Raw genomic sequence first — 17,280 nt, 5'->3', positions numbered from 1 at the left:
AGGAAGCCTGCAACTGCACAGGTCTGCAAGGCAAAAGTCAAAGCCAGTAGTGGATTCCTTACAATTTCAACCTCAAAAACTGCCCTTTGGGTATTCCTTTCAAAAGAGAGTTCGGATGAGCACTATTTGCCCTTAAAAAGGTATTTCTTGAATTTGGCTTGCGAAATATCTCAGACTGGATATGACGATCCACGTCAATATATATAGTAATAAATCTAAATAGGTTATATGATGAGCATGAACCACCTGAGTAAATAGTAAATTGTAATTATTTTGATTCAGGGAATCCACAAATTCCATCAATGTTTTTCTGTCACCTTCCCAAAGGAAAATAAAATCGTCAATAAATAATATTTTTACGATGTATACTTTGGAGCATCGTTTTTTGGGAGCTTTGCTTCCCTTTTTTTCTTGGGTCTCCATATGAGTCTCAGCATGTCATATTCTCTAGCCTGCTGTACCCATGCTTGGCCACCGGGACTGCTGCCACTCTCAATGTCTTGTTCTAGCCTGCAGTACCTATACTTGTCCACCGGGACTGCTGCCACTCTCAATGTCTTGTTCTAGCCTGCAGTACCTATACTTGTCCACCGGGATTGCTGCTGCTAAACTAAGGAACATTCCAGACCCTGATACCTGACACCTCTGCACCTGTGCTCCACCTCCCAGCCTGCCTTTATAAACCTCCCTTTCCTGTTCCTCCTTGCCTGTTTATACTGGTTCCTTAGCTCTTGCAAGGTTCCTGTGTTTACTGCTGTGCTAGCTATTGCTATCATCCTGTTCCAGTTTCCTCATTGCCGACCTCTGCTTGTTTCCTGACTTCGCTACCTGCCGCCTGCCTCGGACCCCTGCTTGTTTCCTGACTTCGCTACCTGCCGCCTGCCTCGGACCCCTGCTTGTTTCCTGACTTAGCTACCTGCTGCCTGCCTCTGATCTCTGCTTGTGACCCCTACTTCGCTCCCTGCTGTTCCTGCCACTGGGATCCACTTCAGCCGAAGTCCAATCTTTGACACAGCAAGACCAAAGTGATGTTCAACAAATACAGATGCAGCGGCCGTTATTCGAACATATCACACGTTGTATACCGTGGAATACCCATGTCATGACCTGTCATTACCGCGTGTTTACTCGTTTTCATCGAGTGCAGAAAATGGCATTTTAGTGTTCTGGTTTTTAAACACCTGCAAATTGACACAGTACTGTACTGTACACATTACAATTCATTAATTTCTGCCACGGAAACGCAAAGAATTGCACCTGAAGAAATCGGGATCCATGAAATTCAAACAAAGCAACTGCGGGATTAGCCGCGTGGAGTACAGCTGCGCACACGAAAACGGCTCCGTGATATGTTCGAATAACGCTGCATCTGTATGTCAACTCTACAAAGACTGAAATAAATGAAATAGAACTATAAGAAGTTGAAGGCTATGTCTACCTTGGCCAGCAAGTATCAATATATGGAAACCTTTTTGAATGGGGAATGAAGATGGGATGGAGCGCATTTGGAAGAAACAAAACAAACTTGCAAGGGAACCTTCCACTGTGCCTCAAAAGGAAAGATTTTGTATCCAGCCTGTACTTCGATATAGATGTGAAACTTGGACCCTAAATGCGAGGACAATTCAATAGCTCAAAGTATTGATAGATGTATTCTGGGTATTATACAAAAAAAACAGGAAAAAGATTAAATAGGATTGTAAGAAAACAAAAGGGTGAAGACATTAAAATGGCAGTGGACCGGACATATCACAAGAAGAAATTACCATAGTTGGACCAAGATGGTACTCAATTGGATTTCAAAAGATATCAAAAGACCAAGACGATAACCAAAAGTAAAATAGGAGGATGAAATGTTAAATTTTGTTGGAGCAACATAGAGAAGAGAGGTTCGCAATTGCAGTATATAGAAAATCATTCGGTAATCCTTCAACCAGCAGTGGAAAAAGAATGAATTGGTTTTGAAACCAAACAAGAGTCTTGTGACATCATCACAAAGATCGTGGCAGTGGGCTGGATTTATCGCAAGAAGAAAGGACTATCGTTGGACACAGATGGTACTTGACTGGTTTCCAACGGATAAGAAAAGACCAAGATGATGACCAAAAGTAAGATGGAATGTAGAAATCAGGAAATTTGGTGGAGCAATATGGAGAAGAGAGGCTTTCAACAGCAATACCTGGAAGATCATTGGGAGGACTGAAGATGTTCTATATCTATAACATGAATAATATTATGGAAATCCCTTTCAATTGGGGATGATCGTCTTCCATGATTGGCCATCTTCAGATCCACAAATAAGACAATGTGACAGATCTGGGTTCTACAGACTCTGTCACAGCTCAGGCATGTATTTCTGAATTGAATAGGTAACCCTGGTTTGTTCCGATTTGTGACACAATGTTTCTACTGCACCCGCTTTTCCCGCCTCCGGTTGCCATTGTTGGGCTTTGAAGTGCTAAGATCCTTACAGTAGCCTCTTCCTCCACTTGGGGGCAGTCCTGAACAATAGTCTCCAACATGTTGGTGTCGGTGTTGCACTTCTTCATGCTGGCTTTGAGGATATCCTTGAAGCACTATCTCTGGACTCCTCTTGAGCATACTCCATGACTGAGCTGCGAGAATAAAACTTCCTTCAGGAGTCTGTATTCAAGCATCTGGATGACGTGGCTGGCTCAATTGATGCCTCAATACTGGTGTTTGCTTGGACGCTTTGTCTTTCGGTTGCATTAGAAGAATCTTCCACGGGTAGTGTTGATGGTACTTATTCAACTTCTTTACGTGACTCCTGTACGTTGTTTGTCTCAGCTCTGTACAGTAGGTTGGGGATAAAAACTGCTTATTAAATTAATAATAATAATAATAGCATGTTCTTGTATAGCGCTGCTAGTTTTACGTAGCGCTTTACAGTGACATTTTGCAGGCACAGGTCCCTGCCCCGTGGAGCTTACAATCTATGTTTTTGGTGCCTGAGGCACAGGGAGATAAAGTGACTTGCCCAAGGTCACAAGGAGCAGACACCGGGAATTGAACCAGGCTCCCCTGCTTCAAACTCTCAGTGCCAGTCAGTGTCTTTTACTCACAGAGCCACTCGCTCTCCCATAATAAACCATAGGCTTGGTTCCAGATCTGATGTCACAATCTTCGAACACTCATTTCTTGTTACAGAAGACTGCACTTGCACATTTGAGGCGATGTTGGATTTTCTTGTATGCCTCGATAATAGTATTTCCTAAACATCCACTTTAGAGTGACCAAACTCTACAGCATCATCAGTGTATTGGAGCTTGATGACTGAGGTTGGGGTGGTTCTGGATCAGAGGTTACGTTGCTTACATCCTATACAGTAATTTAGCTCCACTCTGACTGGTAGCTTGTTAGTGGCCAGATGTAGCATCGCAGTAGGGAATATTGACGAGTGTTTAGGGCAATGACGCAGGCTTGCTTCACTACAGTCCTCAAAAGTTTCTGTGATGGATCCATTAATGAGAATCACTGCTTGCATATTGTCATGGAGCAGGTAAAAAATGTTGATGAATGTTGTGGCCGTCCCTACTTCAAAAGGATCTTCCACAGCGTTAAAGAAGGCCATGAAGGGAGGTTTATGTTGTTTCCAACATTGTTCCTGCATATCAGTTGTGCCGCTTGATGGCCTAAACGCACACTGAGACTCTAGCAGGAGCACTTCAGCAAGTGGAATTAGATAATTCAGTAAGATTCTTGAAATGATCGGGTGATCCCATCGGTTGTACTTTCTTGAAGATAGTTATGATCGTGGTATCCCTGAGGTCGTCTCTGATATCCTCATCATTGCAGATCTTCAAGACGAAGGTGTGGAGCTGTGATGCGAGTTCCTCTCCTCCTGCTTGAAGATTTCTGCAGGGATTTCATCAACCCCAGACGCCTTTTTGTTTTTCATCTGATTGATGTCTTTCCTGACCTCATCAATGGTTGGTGGAGATTCTGGACTCGTCTCTGACTGGGTTTTGCAGGATAGAATTGAGAGCATTCATCGGCATCAGAGCTCTGTTCTTCAAAATGCTTCTTCCAACACACATTGACGGCTTCTCTCTCCTTGATCAGATGTCCTTCATCTTTAAGTCACTGTAACGAGTGCTCACCCCAAACAAGACGTGACCGCAAGGCTGAGGTGGGGATAGTGATATACAACGACCTACAACCGCGTAACCGTGTCCGAAGTGCAGAGTGAAGGTCGTGCAGCCGGGTAAGGGTAGGAGATGTCAGAATAGTCGTTATACTCGCCGTTGTCTGGGGTTGGAGAAATCGGATGGTCATTGTGCGTAGCCGAAGGTGGGAGTCCAAATTCAAGCCGGGGTCAGAGAAGGCAGCGGTACATGCTGAGGTTAAGGTAACAGAAATCAAGGCAGAATGCAAGCGCAACAGCACGGCAGCAGGATGCTTGAGGCAAGCATTAGAAACATAAACAGAAGTTTATGCTCAGCCAATTTGCCTAAGGGCTGGCTGAGCATATAAAGAACAGAGAGCCAATGGGAAGGCTGCGGGCAATGAGTCATCACAGGTAGACTGTGTACTGATAGGCAAGGGCGGAGTGTATTGCAGCTATGGAGTAATTAATGTTGTTAATCCCTTGAGTGCCCCTGGTAATGCGACATCGGGGTGTAGTGGAGACAAGAACGTCCTCCGTTGCGTCACGGGATGCAGCGCGGGGGGGCGGAGCCTAGGTCCGGTCCCGGCAGGAGTACTGTGGCGCTGGTGCGAGGGGCGTCTCCCAATGCATCACAGGGGCGGGACCGAGGTCTAATCCTCAGTCACAAGGCGGTTGGTCCATGAGTGCTCGGACCGTAGGTAACTATGGTGACGTGGAGAAAAGATTAGCATATCGTAGATGTCGGCGAAATTTGGGATCTTGTTTGCCTTGGTCTCCCTACCATCTGTTCTCTATGCCACAGGTCCTCCTTTGAACCTCTGCCTTGGCTTGCTCATGATTCAATTTCTTTTACTTGGAGTTTATCATTCAGTCAAGCACAAAATGTGCTTGTTAATCCCATAGAGAACTAGTTGACTTTATACATTTGTTTTCGATAGCAACTCTGTCAGTCTGGCATTCTTCTTTATGTTTAGCCTTCTTGAAGAGGGTGTAGCCGCCACCTTGTACCTTCAACTGCACCTCTCATTGAATCTAGCTCAGTGCAGCAACATCCATATTGTATAGCCTGAGTTCTCGGGGCACGGCTGCGTTGTGGCGCTCTGAACGTTCTCTATTAGAATTATCCAAAAGGGACCTGATGTCCTAGGTTTCAAACTTGGTTGCGTGAGCTCGTGAATTTCAACCGCAAGGGTGATCCCATTGGACACGGTTATCCAGTCAGCAAAAGGTGAGAAAAAGTTTGTGAACCCCAATGATAATTATGGAAATTTCATACTTTTTCCATGATAACCTTCTCGAATGAAAACCAGTCTTTTCTTAAATATCCAATAGGGTTTATATTAACCTATTCCATGTCTTTTGAAACAAAATGATGTATGAATTAGACAAACAATGAGTAATTAAGTCAGGGTATGTGAAAAAGTAAGTGAAACCCTGGATATATCTGCTAAATTAAATGGGATAGCTAGCATCAAGTGTTTAAAAAATTAGGTAGATCTTCAGTGATGAATTTGAGAGGCCCCACCCTATATAAAGTTAAGAATCTTTGTGAATTTTGTCTTCACCATACGGGTGTGTGGAAACACGTCATGCATCAATGAAAATACACCTGTGAGAACCTCAGAAAAGTAGTTATTGGTGCTCATCAGTCTAGAGAGGGTTACATAACCATTTCTGAGGATTTGGGGCTCCACCAATCCCCCAATCCACTGTAAGACAGTCTACAAATGGAGAAAGTTCAAGACAACAGTCACTCTACTAATACTAGCATCTCCTCTGTCCCACGCAAACAGGCTGACATTGTGCTACCTCCCACCCTAAAATAGAACAGGCTTAAACTTTAGCCACTTTTTGTCCCTACTCCCCCCCCCTCTTCCCCCAAGTGGAACTGTGTTACCACTTCCTGCCTTGTAGCACAGGCTCATCACACTGTTGTACCTCCTTTCCACATGGCACAATGTCATACTGTGACATTTCCTTTGACCACAAGGCGCTGTATCACACTGTGCACCTCCTCTACATGTGGCATAATATAACACCATGGGATCTTCCCTCCTTTCCATGCAGCTCTCATTATGTGGGATGTTCTGGCCATGACTGGGCCATCTCTGAATCACACACTGTCATGCCAACAGTTCCCTCCAGGTGGAGCTCTAAGCCTGTGGATGAGTAAGAATTCCAGTGACTGTCAAGTTAGACACTGACCCCAAGAGCTTACACTCTCATTCACCTCCACTCTCTTCCCTAAAAAACATTAATTTATTCATCAGGGAGACCATCCGTGTCATGTCTCACTCAATGCAAGGAAGTCTTAGGCCGTGGCCATAGTAGACGCGACTGCGCGCAACACCACAAGCAGCAGAAACAAACTCATTGCTTGAACCGGTCCGGCCATACTGTGTGCAATTTGACCCATGCGGCAGCACGATGGCATGGCAGGATTTTGAGGCGACGAATGTATTAGATTTTTCACGCAACAGGCGTGTCCCGCGAGCCAATGGAACCAATGAGGGCGATCCCCAATTTTTCAGCCTGCTTCCTGTCCATGTTCCAGTCGCACGTGTCACGCACGTCAATGGAAGCCACACATCGCTCCGGCAACAGCCGCGCGAACCTGTTTCGTGGTCCGTCGCGCGTGCGGTCATTTTTACTATGGTCAAAGCCTTACTGAGTAGTAGTGAGTTATGTTCAGTGTACAACAGTCCACATTGAAGTTCAATCTCACTTGTTAGGATTTTGCCGGAAGTGACTTAATAAAGTAACAATGCTGTGCATGATTAAAAAAAAATAATATATATATATATATATATATACTGAGTTAAGTTATGGTGAGTAAAAAAAGTGACAAAAACCATCCACAGGAAAGCAAATATGCAAATATAGCTGTATGCTCATCTGCATGTCTTAGGCTGCAGACCTGCCTAAGACATGCAGATGAGCATACATCTATATTTGCATATATATATATATATATATATATATATATATATATATATATATATATATATATATATATATATATATATTGAGCATTTGGCCAAGCTCTTCCAACTGTATTTTAGAAAAATTTCCGCAATACTGATGCTTTCAAAATAGAAAGGAGAAGAAGCTCTCTCAAATAAATCCCATTTATTCTAGAGAAGGAAAATGGAATCGTAAGTGGGAAAATCAAAAAGTGGTAATGTGTGTGAAAAGAAAAGTGTGTCAGTACTTTGGGTGGGTAAATAGAGTAGCAGTGGTACTCTGGGTGTGCAAAGAAAAAATGTAGTGGTACTCAGGATCCCCAAGTGCTATCACACGTCCAGCACTAGATAGTGGGCCATATTTGCTAAGCACTGCTACTCAATGAGAAACCTGCCGCACGGTTTAGTACAGCGGTGCGCAAACTGTGGGGCGCGACCCCCAGGGGGGGCGCGAGACTGCCGACGGGGGCGCGGGGTTTACAGAGGCCCCGCGCGCTTCCCGAAGGCACTTAAATTAAGTGCCGGGGGAGCTGCATGGCCTCTGTAAACCTAACTTACCGTGGCTCCGGCGGCTTCCTCCCTGTGTCGCCATGGCAACACGCTGCGAGGTCATGTGACATCCCGTTGCTATGGCAACGTGACGTCATTACGCCGGAGCGCGGGTAAGTTGGGGTTGGGGGGGGCCGCGGGAGTGAGGGGACAGCCGGCAGGGGGGCGCAGGGAAAAAAGTTTGCGCCCCCTGGTTTAGTACATATGTGACCCTTTACAGCGGATACAAGGGAATAAGCTGCATGGTGTTTTCCGAGACAAAATGTATTATGGAAGCTGCACTTAGTACATTTGGCTCAAAGGGTCCATTTCACAGAAACCAGAGGGTCGCTGGAGCACTAAGTACATCAGGTCAGCGCCGGAACGCTCCCCTATTCAAGTAACGCTCGTAAAAGAAATAAGATGCGAGCAGCACAGTCTGCTGCTTTAACCCTTTGGGATCCCTTGAAGCACAGTAGCTACTCCGCCATAGGGTCTGGCACTCCAGAGGCCCGTGATGTAGGAGCTACGTCATTAGCAAGACGCTAATATTATAGGGGTTATACTCCTAGGCCGGGAGCCGTGAAGCCACAATTTCTTCAACCGCCAGATCGGGTGCAATGTCCAGCATGGCGGCTTCATGACTTCCTGCCATAGATGCTTCTCGGGGGGGGAGGGTTCGCTGATTCTAGCCGGAAGGAGTTAATGATGTTTCTTTTTGTTTGGCTTCTGCCATTTTGAAGGCGGCCATTTTAATTTGTTCCTTTTTTCTTTTCTTTTTTTTTTATAGGACTTTTTATGTCAAGAACAATGGAGCATAAGATTCCAAAAAACAGAGTTGATAAACCGGGAGCATCATGTTTCAAAAGGTACCCGAATTAAAGTAGTTTTAAGTTTAACTTTAACCCTCCAGCATTCGCGATCACGTGACCGCCTGTCCGTCACTAGTGACAGAAAATTCCCCTACAAAAACAGGCAGGGTCTGTAGGACGTAGCTACTACATCATGGGGCCCTTGGAGGGCAAGACCCCATAGTAGTTGCTGCTACATCCATAGGGCACACAAAGGGTATTAAAGTTACAATTCATGCCATTTTGAATTTTTGTCATATTTATTTATTTATTTATTTTACACTTGATTGAAGTAGGGGGTCCCCGGAGCTGAACCCCGTTAATTTCAGCTCCCGGGATTCCATGCTTCCGGAGATGCATATCTCCGTAGGGGACGCGGGTAGCCGCTCTGGCTGAGCTAACAGGATTTAAAGTTTAAAGCTCTCGCGTCATGTAGGCCAATAGGAAGCCGCACCTGACATCACAGCTTCCTATTGGCCCGCAGGGCGCTGGAGCTTTGAAACGCCCTCATTACGTGAACTCTGCTAGCCGAGCGGAGCGGCTGCTAGCACCCCCTACGGAGGTATGTAACTCCGGAAGCAGGGGGACCCCGGAGCTGAAATTAATGGGGTTCAGCTCCAGGGACTCCCCTGCTTCAATCCCATGTAAACAAAATGAAAAAAAAAAAAAGGGGGATCCAGAAACATGATGTGGCGGCAAAATGTCCCATTGAAACCACTGCAATATTTGACAGTGAATTAAGGCGAAGAGGGGAAATGAAACACATTTGTTTTTGTTTCTGTTGAGCGTTTCATTCATTTTGGCCAGATATGGGCACAGAAAACGTTGCAAACAAACAAGGCAAATTACACAACATATATTGTACATTGAGTTAAACTAGTGTATAATTAAGTAGGACTTGAAGCTGTGAAAAATATAATGGTCAAATACTTTTTTAAAGAGAAACAAGTATGAACTATATTAAGGACTAGCTGATATACCCGGCGTTGCCCGGGATTTGATTTTCCTGCGTGGGTGGGGGATAGACAGACAGGGTGAGTGGGTGGGTGGGGGAGAGACAGACAGGGTGAGTGGGTGGGTGGGGGAGAGACAGGGTGGGTGGGTAGAGGAGAGACAGGGTTGGTGGGTGGGCGAGAGACAGGGTTGGTGGGTGGGGGAGAGACAGGGTGGGTGGGTGGGGGTGAGACAGGGTGGGTGGGTGGGGGAGAGAAAAGGGTGGGTGGGTGGGGGAGAGACAGGGTGAGTGGGTGAGAGACAGGGTTGCTGAGAGACAGGGTGGGAGGGTGGGTGGTTGAGAGACAGGGTGGGTGGGTGAGAGACAGGGTGGGTGGGTGGGTGAGAGACAGGGTGAGAGACTTGAGAGACTGGGTGGGTGGGTGAGAGACTGGGTGGGTGGGTGAGAGACTGGGTGGGTGGGTGAGAGACTGGGTTGAGAGACAGGGTGGGTGAGAGACTGGGTGGGTGAGAGACATTGGGTGGGTGAGAGACAGGCTGGGTGGGTGGTTGAGAGACAGGGTGGGTGGGTGAGAGACAGGGTTGAGAGACAGGGTTTGGGGGAGAGACTGGGTGGGTGGGGGAGTGACTGGGTGGGTGGGGGAGAGACTGGGTGTGTGGGTGGGGGGGAGAGATTGGGTGGGTGGGGGGGGAGAGACTGGGTAGAGACTGGGTGGGTGCGTGGGAGCGACTTAGAGACTTGAGACTGGGTGGGTGGGAGAGACTGTTTGGGAGAGACTGGGTGGGTGGGAGAGACTGGGTTGAGACTGGGTGGGTGGGGGGGTGAGACTGGGTTGCCAGTGACTGTGGGTTGCTAGTGACTGTGGGTGAACTCCCCCCCCCCCCGGTCCAGTAAATGTTCCCTGCGGCGGGCGTGCCCTTCAGCCAGCTCACCCCGGTCGGCAGCGGATGTTCCCCCCTCCCCCCGGTCCCGTGGGGTGTGGAGGAGAACACTGAAGCCGCGCGGGACCGCGCTCATAAGCGCGCACACTCTCTCCAGTGCCATGCCAGCATGTGGGGGCGGGTCCTCCCGCGTAAATTTTCAGTGTGGAGCTGAGGGTGGAAGGCGCGCCGAGGGGGAAGGTAAGCTGTGGGTGAGGGGGGTGATGGGGGGGGGGGGGAGCCGGCGACAGCTACCGCATTGGTGTCGCTTGTGGGAAGGCTGGAGGCGCGCGGGGGGGAAGGCTGGAGGCTCCCCGTGTCCCCCCCCCACTGGCTGCCCCAGGGGACAGTCATCCTCACTCCCTGTGGCCAAGCAGGGTTAAGGGCACCGCGAGGGGGGAAGGTGCGCCGAGGGGGAAGGTAGCGGGGAGGTGAGGTGGGGGTGATGGCGGGGAGGAGAGCTGTGGGTGAGGGGGTTGGAAAGTGGGTTACACTTACCAAGGTCGCTGTGTGAGTCCGCAGGGGGGTGACAGTCTCAGGAGGTATGGTGAGAGTCTGTGGCAGTATGTGTGTGTCTGTGGGGGTCACAGTCGAGTAGGTGTGTCTGTGATGTCAGCGTACCTCTTGGCCAATGACAGTCGTGGGGGGAGGCGGGCCATGGGCGGGCGGACCGACGGACCAATGAGAATCCCCACATCTACTAACAATCAAATAACTTTCAATTTTATATATATACTAGCTGAGAAACCCGGCGTTGCCCGGGATGTGAAGTGTGAATAGCTCACAGGAGGGCTGAGCTTCCGCCACGGGGAACCTGGGGTAATTGTACTAGGGTGATCACTTACAGCATCTTCTCTCTACATGCATGTTATACATCTCTGGGTGCAACGCCTCCACCTGGGAGGGATCCCAACGGAGAGGGAGGAGACCCTCACAGGAAACAACCACACAAAGCAAGCAAATATAAAACAGAACTGCCTTTACTGCATAGCATAACACATCAACATACCCATGACTCCTCTCTAGAGGAGCCACACATGGCGTCTCACAGGACGCTAACCACTATGCGCCACGGCGGACGCTAACCACTCTGCACCACGGCGGGAGCTAACCACTCTACGCCACGGCGGGCGCTAACACCTCTAGGCGTCTCGGCGGACGCTAACCACCTCTAGGCGTCTCGGCGGACGCTAACCACCTCTAGGCGTCACGGCGGACGCTAACCTCCCACAGAGTGATCCCACCCCGTGTCCAGTAACCCCACCCAAATGTCTCGCACACCCAAAGTCAAATACCACTGTGCATGTGTATGTGTGACTGCGCAGCCACTATGTCTGGTGATAGGCCTGGTTGGTGCACGTGAGTTGCAGGTTACCTGCCCGGGCTCCAGCCACGGGTACCGCGATATCACTGGAGATCCGCCCGATCCGACGTTGTCCTCCACACCGCGTTGGGTGAATTCCAGCGCGGATAATATCACCTTAGTCCCAGGGTCGTTGGAGGGGTTCTGAGCCCAGAACCCACCTCGCAGGGCCGCACGGATTCAGCACTGTGTCCCTAGCTAAGTAACCAATTAATGGGGCAGTGTCCCTATCTAGGGCCTGTCCCTAAGCTCCACAAGCTACTAGGTGGCTCAGGACCTAACTTGGACCTTGGGGGCTGCTGGCCTAATGCAGAGGGTCACTGACCCCTGCATCCACCTCTTACCCCTAGCTGGTCCGGATCCTGACTGCCTCCGTGGCTGCAAAACCCCGCGAAATGTATCTCTATCCCTCTGGGGAGATCTGCAGCCCTATTGGCTCCCTGGAGTCATGTGGCTCTGCCCCTGTGCACCCTGGGGGCTGTCCTTCCCGCCTTGCACATGCGCGAGCTGTTTGGGGGCCTCTCGCGCTAGCTGGCCTCCTGCGCATGCGCAACAGTGCTGAACATGGCGGCGCCCTGCTTCCCGAGCCGCCGGTACCCTCGCAACGCGACCGCGGCCTTAGTAACGGCCCGATCGCGTCCCCGGCAACCGGCCCGCTGCTTGCCAAGCAACCGCTCCGCTCGCGTTCCCGGCAACCGGCCGCAACTCCCAGGTACATGCTGCTCGCGCTGGCAGAAGGGGGGGGGGGGGCAACTATACCACGGAGGACCTGGCTACATCCTCCCTTTGGTGAAAAACCCCAACGACCTCGCTTGGGATAATTAACTCAAACCGTACAGAAATTATATAATAAAAATGCATCAAAATATATAACTTAGCACAGGTATAACTCTAAACGAGGTTGCATAACTCGGTGAGCATCACAATCACAGACTGTATCTTACTCCGAGAACACTGCTGAGCCTCATAATGGGGTGCCCCCATTTGATCGTTGGTGACCCGAGTTGGAGGGTACCGGATTCGTTGTCTCCGACGGAGTTGCTCTTCTGCGACTCCCTCAGGGGAGTAGTACACATAGTCCTGAGGCTCGGCCTCTTCCCTTGAGGGGAGAATTGTCTCTGTACAGTCTCTGTTAGGCACAAAGCTTGGGCTCTGTGGATCCAAAGGCTGGCCTGTTGGTGCCACCTTAGTAGGCGTTGGCCTACGAGGCCCTTTACCCGTTGCTCCTTCGGGAGATGCCCCTTCTGGGGAATGGTCCCTTTGAGAGGGTCCCTCCATAGGGTCTTCATAAGCTTCAGAGTGGGTCTCGTTAGTTACAGTCTCTTGACCCACCTCTGATAGATCGAACTCACCGTTGAGCGGTGTGGCCTGTAGTTCCTCTTCTTCGTCTCCCACTTGGAGGATGGGAAGAAGGTGGTTACGATGCCAAACCTTTACCCTGCCATCAGTGTCTCTGATGCGATAAACCGGGAGGCCGGGCATCTGTGACTCCACCTCATATACGCCGTCTCTCCACCGGTCCGCCAGTTTATGTTTTCCGGGGATTCCCAAATTACGAAATAACACAGCATCCCCAGGACGTAACTCTCGATACTTGACTTTATTGTCATATCGTCTCTTGTTACCAGCATTCAGTTTGGCTGTAGACTTCTCAGCCTGTTGGTAAGCTTGTTGCAGACTGTCCTTTAGCCTTTGCACGTACTTGAAATGAGTGGTATTGGGTATCCCATCCGTTGATACTCGAAGACGCACATCTACCGGGAGTCTTGCCTCCCGCCCAAACATGAGGAAGTACGGGGAGAACCCAGTGGACTCATGGCGAGTACAGTTGTACGCGTGTACCAACGTTTCTACGTGACGACTCCATTCTGCTTTCTGCATTCCCTTCAGAGTTCCAAGCATGTCCAACAGGGTCCTGTTGAATCGTTCAGGCAAAGCATCTCCTTCGGGGTGGTACGGAGTCGTCCGGGATTTGGCGATGTTCAGCATTTTAAGTAATTCTCGGATCAGAGTACTCTCAAAATCTCGCCCTTGGTCGGAGTGAAGTCGGTTTGGAAGACCGTAATGAACGAAGAACTTTTCCCATAGAACTTTCGCGACCGTGATAGCCTTCTGGTCTTTTGTGGGGAAGGCCTGTGCATAGCGGGTGTAATGGTCCGTGATGACCAGCACATTACCGATTCCTCGACTATCAGGTTCGATACACAGGAAGTCCATACACACCAGGTCCATTGGACCAGAACTCTTAAGATGGGCCATGGGAGCTGCTCGAGTAGGCAACGTCTTGCGTTGAACGCACCGGGAACAACGGCGGCAGTGTTGTTCCACCGCTTCCCGCATCTTGGGCCAGAAAAACCGGTCTCGGACTAGTCCAAAAGTCTTCTCTACACCGAGATGCCCGTGTTCGTCGTGTAGAGACTTCAACACCATATATCTCAAGTTTTGGGGTAGAACTAGTTGTCGCCTATCAGGGTGGTTATGATATTGGACTACCCTATAGAGCAAACAATTATCTATCTCGAACTTGTCCACCTCACGCATGTGTAACGCGACCAGATCTCGGGGAGCACTCTTCAATAGAGCGGGGTTCTTTCGCTGAACGGCTTGTCGGATGATGCTGATTACTGGATCTCTTAATTGATAGTCCACTAAGTCTTTCCATCTTATGACTTTGTCCTGGGTTATGTTCATCCCTGCGGGGTCGCAGTAGGCAGCAGGGATCGCCTGCGACTGGCACCCTAACGAATCGGCAACTCTTAGTTCAGAGAATGCGACCTGATCATTGATGACGGCCGCTATACTACACATTGCTCGCATCCCAGGTCCAGGGATCTCTTCCCATTCATCATCATCAGGGGTAGCACTCAATCCTGGTCGTCGTGATAGAGCATCGGCCCCAATGTTCAGAGGCCCTGGCTTGTACTTCATGGAGAATCGGTAGTTACATAGTGTCGCCAGCCATCGATGTCCGGCTGCATCCAATTTGGGCGGAAGTATTGATGTACGTGAGGGGATTGTTATCGGTCCTTACCTCAAACGTAACACCATAGAGGTAATCATGAAGTTTCTCCGTGATGGCCCATTTAAGAGCCAGGAACTCTAACTTGTGTACCGGATATTTCTGCTCACTGGGTGTCAGACTGCGGCTGACGTAGGCTACAGGCCGAAGACCTTCGGGGTGCTTCTGATGCAGGACAGCACCCAGTCCATTGAGACTGGCATCCACATGCAGGACATATGGTTGTTCTGGGTCAGCATATGCAAGCACTGGTGCTTCAGTCAGACTTTTCTTCAAGTTCAGGAAGGCCCGTTCACACTCAGGCGTCCACTTATCGCCAAACGGTTGACGGGCCGACGTGGCCTTTCTCCCAGTATCTTCAGGGTATATCTTCAGCAAACTGTTCAGGGGTTTAGCTCGACTAGAGTACCCTTCCACGAACCGAGGAAGGACCGCAGTTCCGTGACATTATCGGGACGCGGCCAGTTCACCACAGCTTCTACCTTGGCTGGATCAGTAGCAATCCCCTGGGCAGACACGATGTGTCCCACGTAGGTCACCGAGGTGTGACAAAACCTACACTTGTCGAGTGATAGCTTCAATCCTTCTTGGCCAAGACGATCTATCACCTTCAGCAGCCTCTCCACGTGTTCTTCTAAGGTCTTCCCGAAGACAATGATGTCGTCCAGGTAAACCAGACACTCCCGAGGGTTCATGTCCCCTATTGTCTTTTCCATCAGCCGCTGGAAGGTAGCAGGGGCTCCACATATACCTTGGGGCATACGCGTAAACTGGTAGAAGCCCAGGGGACAGACGAAGGCAGTCTTTTCCTGATCCTCTTCACTCATGGGTACCTGGTAGTACCCAGATCGCAAATCGAGCACACTAAACCATTGGCTCCCGTTCAGAGCATTCAGGATCTCTTCAATACGAGGGAGATTGTATTGGTCAGGTACCGTACGATTATTCAGCGTTCGATAATCGACGCACAATCTTACAGATCCATTCTTCTTCCTTACTACCACTATGGGTGATGCATAAGGACTCCGCGACTCCGTCAGTATTCCAGCGGTCTTCATCTCCTCCAGGACATCCCTTACGTCGTCCACATCCCTGGGGGCGATACGACGAGAACGTTCACGGAACGGAGTGGCGTCACTCAGCCTAATAGTGTGTTGGGCGCTGCGGCTGCGGCCCACATCCATCTCACTGGTAGAAAATACTGTTCTTCTTTCCCTCAGCTTGGCCGTCAGTCGACCCTTCCACTCAGTTGGCAGAGTCGAGTCTCCGAAGTTGAAGTCCAGGTCGACTAACTGCTCACCTACTGCAGCGGCGTTCGCCTGGGGCGCTGTTTCTACCGGGCTGACGGGATATATACTGCCCAGACTTTGTCCTACATCGATGTCCATTGGAAATGGAGAGATGTTTTGAATATACACATGGGTTCGGAGAGGAATTCGGGTCGTCCACTCTCTTACTTCAGGTATTACCCTATATCCTCTCTGGATCTCTTCCTCAGGGTCACTTTCCAGAGAGAACAGATGATCGGTCTCCTCCCGATCCGGATAACAGCACCAGACGGCCAGACGTTTCACTCCCCCTGGTGAAATGGTCGTCAGTCCGCGTTGACGATTGTAGAGGTCCCCATGACGCTCCAAGGCATATACCCGGTGGCACTCCTCTCGTAAGACGGGGTCTAGGAGCGAATCGGCCAGCGGCAGCTCGTTGGTCTCTTTCAAGTAAGCTCGGATTATAGCTTGCACTATGTCCGCGTTGTTTCCCAAGATGATGGGGTACTTGCAATGGTCGTAGGGCTCCGGGCATACCATGGCCGCTACCTGCATAGGGTGCTTCTTGCCGGTGTTCAGTTGGAGTATGTCCAGCTGGACCCTTGCAATCCCATCGATGGGGTAGTCTTCATTACTCAATCCCCTAACCTTCATATGTTCGGCCGGCCTCAGAGGGCAGTGTTGAAGGTGCTGGTCATAGAACTTGCGATATATTATGGTCACTTGTGACCCGGTGTCCAATAGAGCCGAGGCGTATATCCCTTCTATTACCACGGGCACGATGGCCGCAGGGCCCACTTGACTGCAAGCTTCACCGGGTGAGGCGTCATCACTGGGGCCAGCGTCAGCAGGGGAATCCGTGGTTCCCTGAGGGGTGTTCACATCAGGCTCGACGGTCTGTGCTCGGCATACCATCGATCGGGCTGTGCTTCTTCTGTCGGGAGGTTTTTCTTCCGGTTGGTCCTCCTTCTCCGGACAATAGTACGAGATGTGGCCCTTCTTCCCGCAGTTGTAGCAAGATACCTCACGGCGGTCCGGACGACCCTTATACGTGGATGAGGACCGCTCAGAACTACGATTTTCCCGAACAGACGACTTGGGGGTCGCTTCCTCCTCTGGTGTGGAAGGTTTCTTACTCTTTGGGGCCGAGGGGGCCACAGGGTCATTCTTGGGGGTAGTTTTGGGTTTCTTTGATTCATGGAAATGGCGCTGCACTTCATGGTCTCTTATGTAATCCATTAGTTCCCCGTATTTAGGGGATACTGCCGCGACCGGGGCGGCCCG

The 17,280-nt window shown here is 49.9% G+C and overlaps 1 protein-coding gene across 2 annotated transcripts in view; it reads left to right on the top strand.

Annotated features, from left to right (window-relative positions):
* SYT7 (synaptotagmin 7) overlaps positions 1 to 17,280 on the top strand; it is a 215,023-nt gene that overhangs the window by 33,362 nt on the left and 164,381 nt on the right. For both annotated transcript variants that reach the window (XM_075566944.1, XM_075566943.1), the window contains one exon: positions 8,411 to 8,489. The gene's annotated coding sequence lies outside the window, so the exon portion shown is untranslated. The remainder of the gene's footprint in view (positions 1 to 8,410; positions 8,490 to 17,280) is intronic.

The sequence above is a fragment of the Ascaphus truei genome, chromosome 12 (assembly GCF_040206685.1).
Source record: "Ascaphus truei isolate aAscTru1 chromosome 12, aAscTru1.hap1, whole genome shotgun sequence".
Taxonomy (NCBI): domain Eukaryota; kingdom Metazoa; phylum Chordata; class Amphibia; order Anura; family Ascaphidae; genus Ascaphus; species Ascaphus truei.
Note: the sequence above shows the minus strand (reverse complement) of the source record. Positions and strands in the feature narration are given on the sequence as shown.